Source organism: Gavialis gangeticus, unplaced genomic scaffold, assembly GCF_001723915.1.
Source record: "Gavialis gangeticus isolate Ggan-Ray unplaced genomic scaffold, GavGan_comp1, whole genome shotgun sequence".
In the NCBI taxonomy this organism is placed as follows: domain Eukaryota; kingdom Metazoa; phylum Chordata; order Crocodylia; family Gavialidae; genus Gavialis; species Gavialis gangeticus.
The window spans coordinates 187,582-198,312 of record NW_017728977.1 but is presented as its reverse complement, the minus strand read 5'-3'; positions in this window follow the sequence as shown (position 1 = coordinate 198,312).

Genomic DNA, 10,731 nt, shown 5'->3' with positions numbered 1-10,731 from the left:
CACAGGAAGACTGCAAGTGTTCGGCTTGCGCAGCCCAGCGAGTAGACTGGGAGGGGATAGGATTGCTATCAACAGAGCAGAGGGGAAAGAGCCATTGAATGGAGGGAGAAGAGCTATTTAAGGTTAAGATGATATTGGCCCAAGAACAAATGGGTAGGAATTAGCCAGGAGCAAGTTCAGGATAGAAATTTAAAAAACTTTGCAACCACTAGAGCAGTGAGGTGCTGGGATAGCCCCCCAGCTGGGGTAACAGGAGTAAAACATGAAACAATTTGAAGACAGAGATTAATGCAGTAGAACATTGCTTATGGAGCATAATTAGTGCCACCAGCATTCTGGATAATCAGTTTTTCCGGGTAATCAAACACCACAGTATGAAGTGCAGAAAACTATACTTAAATGACTGTGCTCCATGGCAAATATTAAAGACAACAGGAAACAAGTGTAGGTGCTATGTAATGTTGTAAAATCTCAATGCACCAGCAAATAAGCAACGCCTGACTCTCTTCTCTTCACATGAAGACAGGCCCACCCCGTCTCTGCAATGACCCCACGCCAGTCTCCCCCACTTGCATATGCTGCACGCTGACAGCATGCCATGTGGGCACCATTACACCAGTGCTGAGCACACCGAGCACCTTTCTCAGCTCGCACCAAAAAGCTGCTACACGGCATCTTTCAGCAAGCGGCAGCAGGGTATGCTGCTCTTGAGGATGTCGGGCTTGTTTGTCAGGGTGGAAACAGCTCTGCCAAGGGGGAGGAATTTGAGAAGGTCAGAGAGAAGGAGGGAGCAACAAGAGCCGTTTTTCAGGTTTATCCCAAAAAACAGAGGGGACCTGTTTCCAAACTCAAGCCCCCGAAGTTGGGCAGTCAGAGAAGCATCCACGTTTCCAAAGCTGGGCCTACCCGGCAGCCAGGCAAAGTCAGGTCAGTTATTTAATGACCTGCTACGCCCCACTGCGAAAACCTTGCTGCGAGCTCCGAGGCAGGGGGGATGCTGAAAAGCTGCAGTCATTAGCGCTGGTGAAGCACTTGGGTCCCTGGGTCTGGAGAACATGAAAGCATTAATATTTCATCCCTGAACACCCCCTGCGGTCTCAGCTGGATGCCGTAGTCTTGACTTCCCGCCCCAGGAGCTAGGTAATGTGATCGCACTCCATCGGACACACGTGCGACATTTCTCCCCAGAGGTAGCTGCATGCAAGAGGCCTGGCAGCCTTCAGGATCAAAGGCAGCGCAGGTCACAACTAACCCCCCTTGAAGATATGAGAGCGCAACGTCTGCAGATTTCACTGGGAGCAGGACGGGACTCTGCATATTACAGTGCCCTTTAGGTCTTCTTGGGAGCTGGCTGCTGCCGCCAAGGAGCGGAGCATCCCCGCACACATCCCCGCACACATTAACAGGGGATGAGGGCCTGAGCCGCTGAAAGAACTGAGGCCTCTGCAAGGCAAGTTGCTGTAAGGGCGAGAGCCTGGAGTGACCCTGGGTAAGGCGCAGGGCAGAGCCACCCTGCTCCGACTCAGCTTCCCCTGGAGCAAAAGCAGAGAGCAGCGTGTGCCGTCCCCTCTCTGCTGCTAGCTCAGCTGAGCCAGGTCTCCAAGTGGGGGAATCGAGTCCATCCCCACCGCCATGCCCACTACAATTTCCTGCACAGCAGGGCAGGCAGGTACCTTCCTCCCACTTGCTCCTAAGGACACACAGGTCACACCTGCACCTTGCACTGGGGAGAGCTGGACTACATAGCTGCCTGCTATGGCTGCTGGGTTAGGAAGGAAGGAATTAAAAGATAGAGGAGCCCGGAGTGGACCTACGGCATCCGTCTGGGTGCACACATGGCTGGACTGGGCTGTAACTGGTTCTCTTAATACAAACCCAGTTTAGTTTTACAAGGTCGCCGTCTCCACCAGTTGTTACCGAGCAGTACGTAGAGCAGTGCCTACAGGACAGGGTGACTGAGCTTTCCAGGCACTGTCCAAACTTAGCAGGCCTGACCCTCTTTTTCCCTCATCCTGGTGTCAATCTGGAGTAACTGAGAGTAGAGCCAGCCTCCCCGAGGCTCAGCTCTCCTGGGTCCTGAACCTGGTGTGGTGATAGCAGCTGGGCAAGGAGCAGCCGTGAGAGCCAGGCTCCACCGGAGGCACGGAAATATCCCCCGTTCACATTCCCCGGCCAGCCAGACCCACCGGTTCATAAACAGGAGTCTTCTCTCATTTGTGGGATGCCATCCTAAACAGCAGCTCCCTGACTGCCGTCTCTGGGATGAATCTCCTTGGGATTGAGACGTGGCTCGACTGTCTATAAAAAATGTCTGGGTAGAAAAGTCTGTCCAAACTCCCCAAGCAGACACTTCACTTAAGCCAGTGGTTCTCAACCTTTGTAAACTCAAGGCACTCCTCTGAAAATGCCGACTCTTGACTGTCACTCATTTTTTGATTACAGAAAAATATGAGAGGAATTCTTTTATTGCAAAGAGCTCAGGAAGACCAAAACAGGGCAGAATGGTTTGGATGCTATGGATTCCTCTGTGAAATCCCTGGGTGTATATGTTTGCCCACCTAACAGTGCATGGCACCCTGGGGCGCTCTTGAAAGGATCTCGCGGGACCCTGGTTGAGATGCAGCAACTTAAGCAGATGCCGCCAAGTTTGGGATCTAATCTGGCTGTCAGACATCGCGTGAGAGACCCAGCCCTGAACGCTATACCAACAATATGCATCGTGTACAAGCACCCCTAGATAGCATCTGCAACCGCGGCTATTGCCAGCAGCGAGGGGGGCTCTGCTAACATGCGGTAGCAGCCTGAGAAGCTTCTCCAGGTCACCAGGGAGGAGTGAAAACTTCTCGAGCTCATAGTGCCACCAGCATCCTTCTAAGCAATGCACAGCTATTGGCTATAATTCGATAAAACACATAGGGCCCACTCCTCCCTCATTCAAAGCTAACTCACATTTTGTCCTCAGCTCCTGTTGGAGACAAATCAGGCCGTTCCCCGCTGCTTAAAACCTGTGAATAAACCCACCTTCAGTGAGAAAAGCACAGGCCAAGCGTTCAGCCCATAAGCAGCGCCGTTAAGCAATTCAGGAGTTTCAGCAGCTCCCAAGCTAAGTGTGTGCTTAAGAATTGTTATGATGAGCAGGGCATAATCGCCGTCTCTCTTTTAAGGCCATTGTAGGAAGACAGGAAAGAGTTTAATGAAACCAGGGAGCTGAAACAAAAGCAGTCACCACCTAAAACATAGGCACGTATACTCGTACAGCTTGTGACAAAGGTGGACAAGGCACACGTGGGAGGGGGTTGTTGAATTGTGCAGGTCTGTGCACCTGTGGGGGAAGCAAGCCAAAAAGCAGCACTCAAAGTAGAGCCCTGAGAAAGCCTGGAGGACAAGAGCTTTTTGAGTCTGTGTTGGAGCAGTCAGCTACAGACATGCCCCTTGCTGTACTGAGAGAAACAGGACCGTGTGCACTTGTTATAAGTGGAGAGGAGCACATCAGAGGTATCTAGCCCATCATCAGTTTCTCCAAGTTAAATAACCTGCAAGGGCCTGAATTTTGGTTAACTGCTCAAGTGCAAAGGGAAACAGCATCAGGCCAAGTTGGGGTTTTAAGCATGTGCTTATCTTCCATTTAAATCAATGGCATTTCATGACAAATAAGTGTCTCAGACCTCTAGATGAAGCATATGCACAGGGGTGGATCCAAGCAGGAGGCAGCTGCATCCCCTTTGATTCCTGCTCCACTTAAACTTAAAAACTAACTGCCTGAGAGAGACAGGGGCATTTCTATTCAGGCAGTCCTGAGAGAGTGAATTGACTTCATGATTCATTATCATGCACGCTGATACCTATTAATCACTCACCACTCCACAAGTGTTAATGACCCTCTGTCCTTTTTAAGGATCTTGATGGTTCACTATTCAAACTATCCAGGTGTACAAATGACTGACAGTAAAGTATAGGAGACACTGTCAAGACACTCAAGAAGGCTCCTTTTTTGTTTATGAATCTGAATAAGAGACTCATATTTAACTACAGTGACTACAGGACTAATGATAGTCTTTTAACTGGGTTTTGCCTAGTTTGTTGAGGTTTTTTTTAAAACTAACATTATTTTGTCCAAGTTAAAGGACTTTGGTGACCTTTCCTTTAAGAACCATTTTAATCTTCATTTGCCCCCACCTTGTATCGTGATGGAGACTTCAGCCATATGACACATCATTTTCCCCCATCAGTCCCTGCTTCTCTGACTGTGTGAGAGAAGATCTAGCTGACTTCCTGCCCCTGGGGCAGCGGGCTGGACTCGATGACCCCATGAGGTCCCTTCCAGCCCTAATGCCTATGAAATCTATGATCTGCTCTAGGAATGAATTATTTTTGGGTACTGAAAGTAACTATTGCCTGCAAGTCCTTTGCTTTATACAAGACGAGACAAGCACAGTGCCAGCTAGCAACGTACAAGAGAACAGCAAGGTTGTGTTAGCATGACAGGCCGTCATCTCCACACACCAGTGACTTGACCGCTGGATATTTTTTTGGATGGTGGGTGCTACCAGGGGCCACACAAAGACAGAGACCAACCTCGCAATATTTACTGAGAGCTGATAAGTAAGGTATAAGCCATGTGAGGTCCTGGACCCTTGGGGCAGTAGAAAAGGAGGTCAACAGAAGGTGTATGAGACAACCATGCTTCAGAAAGTGGCCATAGTGTCCCTAGGGCCACTGTGACTGCCGAGCTTCCAGCACCCTGTCCCGTGCGGCTTTAGACCAATTGCAGGGTGATGTACATCTCACCGGCTCCCGTGATTGGCAGAGTAGCTGTTCCCTCCAGGAGTCATCTTCCCCTATCTCTCCTGCCACAACTTTGAATTCTCCCAGTGGGGGGCGTTGACCGCCCTGGGTCCTTCTGCGGTCCACGGTGGGCTTGACGGTCACTCGCGGGGCTCTACCACCCCTACACCCCGGCCTCACGCCACCTTGATGGATCCAGTCATATTCCCAGCCACGTCCCCTCACTCCTACGAGTATGGGGCCTCTCAGTTTCTTCTTACTGGCATCCCACTCCTGGCGCCTGCTCGGTTTACCCTCTTCGTGGGCTTTCTGTGGCCAGAGGCCCTGATCATGGACCCTGTCCTCTACCCTAAGCGCTCCGGTCGTCAGGTTCAAATTGTCACCTGACATCCTATGGGCTATACTATCCAGCCCTCTCACTCTCAGCCCCTTCGCTCGGGGAAACCAAAAGAAACACACGTAATGAAAAAACACGAACCACGGCCTCTCTCGCCTCACTAGGAATCAGGAAAGTTCCCTTCCTTACTTCCTCTCAGTGGAGGCTACTGTGGCCTAGTCCCCCCCGTACCATTTCTAGGGGAACCCTCCCCTTTCGTAGCACGCTTCTAATCTATACCCACACGGGTTACCTACTTCTTCTTCCCGGCCTCTAACATGCACTTAGATCATCTCTCTTCTTTCCCATTGACGGCATCCCCTCTCCAGGAGTTTCACCGTTCCCCTCTTGCACAGGGTTGGTCCCCTTGCTATAGGTGCTGGAGGTGCCCTGCTTGTCCAGCGCCCTCCCTGGGCTCTTGCGGGGCTTCTTCTGCTGGGGACTCCTCCTTCTCCTCCCAACCGTGCCCACTACTCCCACCTGCTGTGTTGAAGGGTCTGTCACGCCTTCCTCTCTGGGCTCTGCTGTTGCTGTGGTCGCAGCTTGCAGGCTCAGTTCTCAGCCCGCTTCCCACGCTGGCGGCTGGTCCGCTGCTGCCGCTGTCGGACTTGGGGCCAGGAGTCTCTTCTGACTCCTTACTTAGCCCTCTCTCCCTCCTGACAGCTTCCCGGAAGGGGTCCTGAGGGCACACGCTGCTGCTGTGTGTCGCCTCTCTCCCCCTGTTCCTGCCAACCACCATTTTTATCTTCACTGGCTGGCAATTGCTGGTGACGCCACCGGCCGGCCCCAGCTGAATAAAGACGTGGCTGATGAGCCGCGCGGGCTTCTCCTCTTCTCCCCACTGCGTTGCCGTTCCCACTGCAGGCAAGTGGTGTTTTTCATTTTCTTTAGTTCTCCCATTTATCCCCTCTCTCTCCCATTCTCTCCCATGACAGTCACACTAACCTTGCCTCCCTGTCTGGCTCACTGGGGTGCTCCCTCCCTCTCTTTCCTGCCACATCTTTGTTGGAATGGATTATTAATTCAGGACACTGTAAGCATTTCACTCTGTGGCAGAAGGCCACTTCTGTTTCTCCCCAAAAACTCTGCTCTGTGACAATTTGATTAGGATGGGCCCAGCAGAGGATACACGCTTTACCCTATCTCTTTAGGTAACCTGAGCTGGATACATTCCTGAGGGAGGGGGGAAACCCGTTCCCTCTGCCTATGTGATTGGCATCACATACCTGGGTGAGGGGCTTGGGCTCCCTGGGGAGCTAGGAACTGCCAGTCTGCCCAGCAACTAGTGATGCATTTCAAATTGGTTGGCTGACAGCCAACAGGTGCTGGCCTCCATTGGACCAGGTAAATGATGTCATAAGGGCTATATAAGTTAAGGACTGCCCAGGAGGAGGAGGCAGCAGCCATGAGGAAGACTCAGAGAGAGAAGAGCTGAACCATCTGAAACTTGCTTTCTCTCTCAAAACTCATGATAAATGAACTGCCTGCCTCCAGAGGGAATCTCCACCTGCCTCTGGATGATACTTGTGAGTAAGCTACCTGAGATCTAACTAGATATATAGCTTGTGGTAACTCAGATGTGTGATCAAAGGCTACCCCAGCCACCTTGTTTGCTCCATGGGATTTCTCTGATATTGCTCTACCCTGTACCCTATTCCAACCCTACCCCTTGTAACCAATAAAGTTCTCCTTTGTACCTAGCATGGGAGACTTATTGGAAGTGGGTCTAGATTATGCCTTGGGGTCCCTTTGGTTCGGCTGACTAAGGGAGACCACTACTTGTGCTTCTGACTGAGGGAAGCACCCCCCAAGTGCTTGAAGTGAGTCAAGAACCCTTGAGGGCTTGTGTTACCCAGGGGAAGCAGAGCCAGAATCAAGCCCAGCCCTGGGTGGTGGCAGTTTTTACCCCGGGCTAGCAGCTGTGATCCAGGAAGGGGGTTGGCCAAACATGAGGTGCCCCCAGAGAGGCACTTGGAGCCTGGAAGGTGATCGGGCACAATGAGGTGGGTGGCTCAATGCAGGAGCACCCCCTACTGGCCTGCCATACACTCAACCAAGTTTATTTTACTGGGCCGGCTCGCCCCTGAGCTTGTTCAACCTTGTTGTGCTGCTTTGCTCCTCGGTTCAGTCCCTTTAGGTGGGCTGTGACTCCCACCCTCCTAAGCCGGTCCCTGGGCTTTTAGTAGCATGCTCTCACTGTCTTTAAGCCTCTGGCAGCCCACTGCCACTATCTCTGGGCTTCTGGTGGGCCACTGATGAATACTCAGTGCCACCCTGGCACTAATTCTGGTCTCTAGCCTCCCCCCTAGCCATGTCTGTGCCTTTTTAACAACAGCATCAACCAATGTCTATAGACTCACTAGGGGGGACCAGAGGGGTTTGGGGGAGACTCTGTTTCCCCTAGCGCCCGCTGGCATAACAAGGAGTAATGGGCACAAGCTGATGGAGAGGAGGTATAGATTGGACATCCGCAAAAACTACTTCACGGTTAGGGCGGCTAGGAGCTGGAACCAACTTCCAAGGGAAGTGGTGCTTGCCCCTACCCTGGGGGTCTTTAAGAAGAGGCTGGATGCCTACCTGGCTGGACTCGTTTGAGTCCCATTTCTCTTTTTGGGGTTTTTTGTTGTTCTCCCGCCCTGGCGGGGGGTTGGGCTAGAAGATCTACTAGGTCCCTTCCGACCCTTAATCTATGAATCTATGAATCTATGAATGTGAAGCCTCAGTCACTTCACTGCTGAACCATTCCTTGCAGACATTCCTGCATCTCAGTATGGACCAGGCTTCATTCCCTTTGGGAGGAGCGGGCTCTTGTCCTCCAGGTCCTGTGGAGCTCCTTCTCCTCCAATCCAGCCTGGAGTCTGCCTTATGTATCTCTCTGCCCCACCCCTTCTGGTCACCTGACCTGGGGTTCCCTCCAATGTGTGCAGTCATTTTCTACTGACCTAATTAGCAGGCTACCTGGTTTGCTCTGCTGCAGCCAATCCTTGCCCCTCTCCAGAGCTTTCCTTTTACTGTAATGGCCTCATTACAAAAAGGTGGCATGGTTTTAAGGGTCAAGCAATGGGCTAGAAAACTCATTTCTTCCTTTTACTGTAATGGGATAATGGCATCCTTACAAAAGGGTCTAGCGATGAGCTAGAAAGGTACCATGGCAGTGACTTTCTGGAAGGATATGAGTAGTGTAAGACTGCACTTGCCTTGACCAAAGGGAAGGAAGCTGCAGGAACTGAGACCTGATACAATGAGAGCCTGGCTGTGGATTTTAGCCATGCGGCTGGACGGGGAAGGCTGAGTATTGGAGGCACTAGACAAAAAGAACCTGTAGGATTTCAGTATATTTGTCATGTGAGGATGAAGATGGAGGTCCAAGCCAGAGGGGACTCATTCTGTGGGCCTGTGTGACAACAGTATTTATCTCTAGGCCAAGAAAGGAGGTCATAGGGACGGCAGAGTAAGGGCGATGGTTGAGCCACATCAAGGTAGAAATGACCCACTGCTGGGCCCTCTCCATCTCAGTCTTGCTGGTCCCTTCGCTCCTATGCCAGAGCTAAGCCCTCTCTACAGTGGCTGCTCTTCCCCAAGCAGCGGTCGCAGCTCGGCCTCCAACACCCATCAGGAGGTCTTTCCACCAGATCCATTCACCAGGGGCTTCTCGTGGTGTTTGCCAGGCGCTTCCCTGCACAGCAGCCTTCTCTAAGACCACCCCTCCCCATCCGAGCTGGTCCCCCTTCATCAGCACCAGGTGCTCACTCATTTCTGAGCAGCCCCCTTGCTAGCTAATCACTTCTGGGTGGGCTGGGATGGACACAGTCCCATTGAAGCAGGTCATCATGAGGCGATGGAGTCTGCCGCGGAGGGTGTCTGTACACGTGCTCCAGTGTGGAGGGGGGACGCTCTAATTAGAGCAGCTCTGAGAGCCACTCTAATTAAAGCGCCTGCAATGTCATGTATATTCAGTGATCCCCACTTGAAAATGGTGGGAGCGCTTCAACTAAAGCTCATTTGACAAACTTTAGTTAAAGTGTCCCTGCCGCCATTGTGAAATGCCGGGACGCTGAATACACATGACGCAGAGGCTGCTGGAGCGCACTAATTGTTATACTCTGACGCACGCTAATTAGCACGTGCCGCAGCAGAGGTCTGTCATGTGTATAGATGCCCAGAGTCCTGTAGGACTGAAACTGAACTTCACAGGGCGCCTCGACTTGTGCGCTCCCTGTTTTCTGGGAGCCAAAGCTGCTGATGGTTTGGGGTCTGAATCACAAAATGCTCCAAAGGCAGCGAAGCTGTGTTCAAATGCAGGAAGTACCTAAGCCCTCTGAAAAATTCCCAGCCCAAAGTGTCTCTGATGGGGCACCCAAAATACCCAATTTTGGGTATGATTGACTGTGACTTTATTGTCCCTCAGCTCCCTGGCTCTCCCGGGGGATAATAGCACCCCCCCATCTCACATAGCAGGTGTTGCGATAATCAGTTCATTCACACCTCCAATGCGCTCAGCTACCGTCACACTCAATACTACCGCGAAGCCGCCGAGGGAACTAATCAGTCCACCCTCTGCGCAGGCTTTGAACGCCGTGCAGGAAATAAGACAGGAGGACACACGTTGAACGGCAACATATGGAGTGGCAGCTCATTAAGGAAGCTCGGTCCAACCTGTGCTCCAAGAGCAGCGGGGATCCACCGGAGAAAAGGAATAGTGTGTGATGCTGCAATTAAAAGCTGTGCTTCAATGCATATGCTGAGCGAAGGCTGTATGGGCAGCTGTGATTCCGGCGTTCCCAAACTTTCCAGGACTTGACTTTGCAGCTGAAATGATCTCTTAAGGCAGGAGTTTTGCGGGTGTTCTTGTGTAATCATAAGGTTTACGCTCTAATGAACCAGAATTGTGCATCTTTTACAATGTCCCCTGCTGTATTGGGACACACAACATCATGCTAGGATATGACATCTGGGGTCTGAAGGTGATTGGGAAACTCACTCAGTCCCTTCCACCAGCTACTAAGTTCATTCTTTTCCCATTTGGAGGGAAAGTATGATTTCAGCTTCCCTTTTCTGAAGCCCAGCAGCCTCATCCTTCAGTCCCTCCTCATTCAGACTCCTAATTTATAGGATTATCCCCATTGAGCTCAAAGACACTACTTGCATGAGTAAGGAGTATAGCATCAAGCCCCAGGGCTGTTATTTGACAGGTAGCAGCAGGGTACAGCAGATTGATCAAGGCTTGTCCAGCTGTGGTTGATGAACGAGATCAAACAAATCCATCTGCTTGGAGTGTCTTAGGCTGAGCAAAGGCGGTGAGGCACTGCGCTGTGCAGTACGAGTGCTGACGGAGAGGGATTGCAACAATGGAAACGGCACGTTAGCCTCCGTTTTCTCTAGCCATAGCCCTCCCTTAGTGCACAGGTAGCTCTTTGGCAGTCAGGAGCATGGCAGTGAGCAGGAACGGTCCATACAGGCCTTTTTTCCTTGCTGATATGTCAAACTGCTCCAGGGGAAGCATCTTAAATGGCTCACATCGGTCAATGAGAAGAAGAGTCTGGAGACAGACTGCGGCTCCAGGGTAGAGG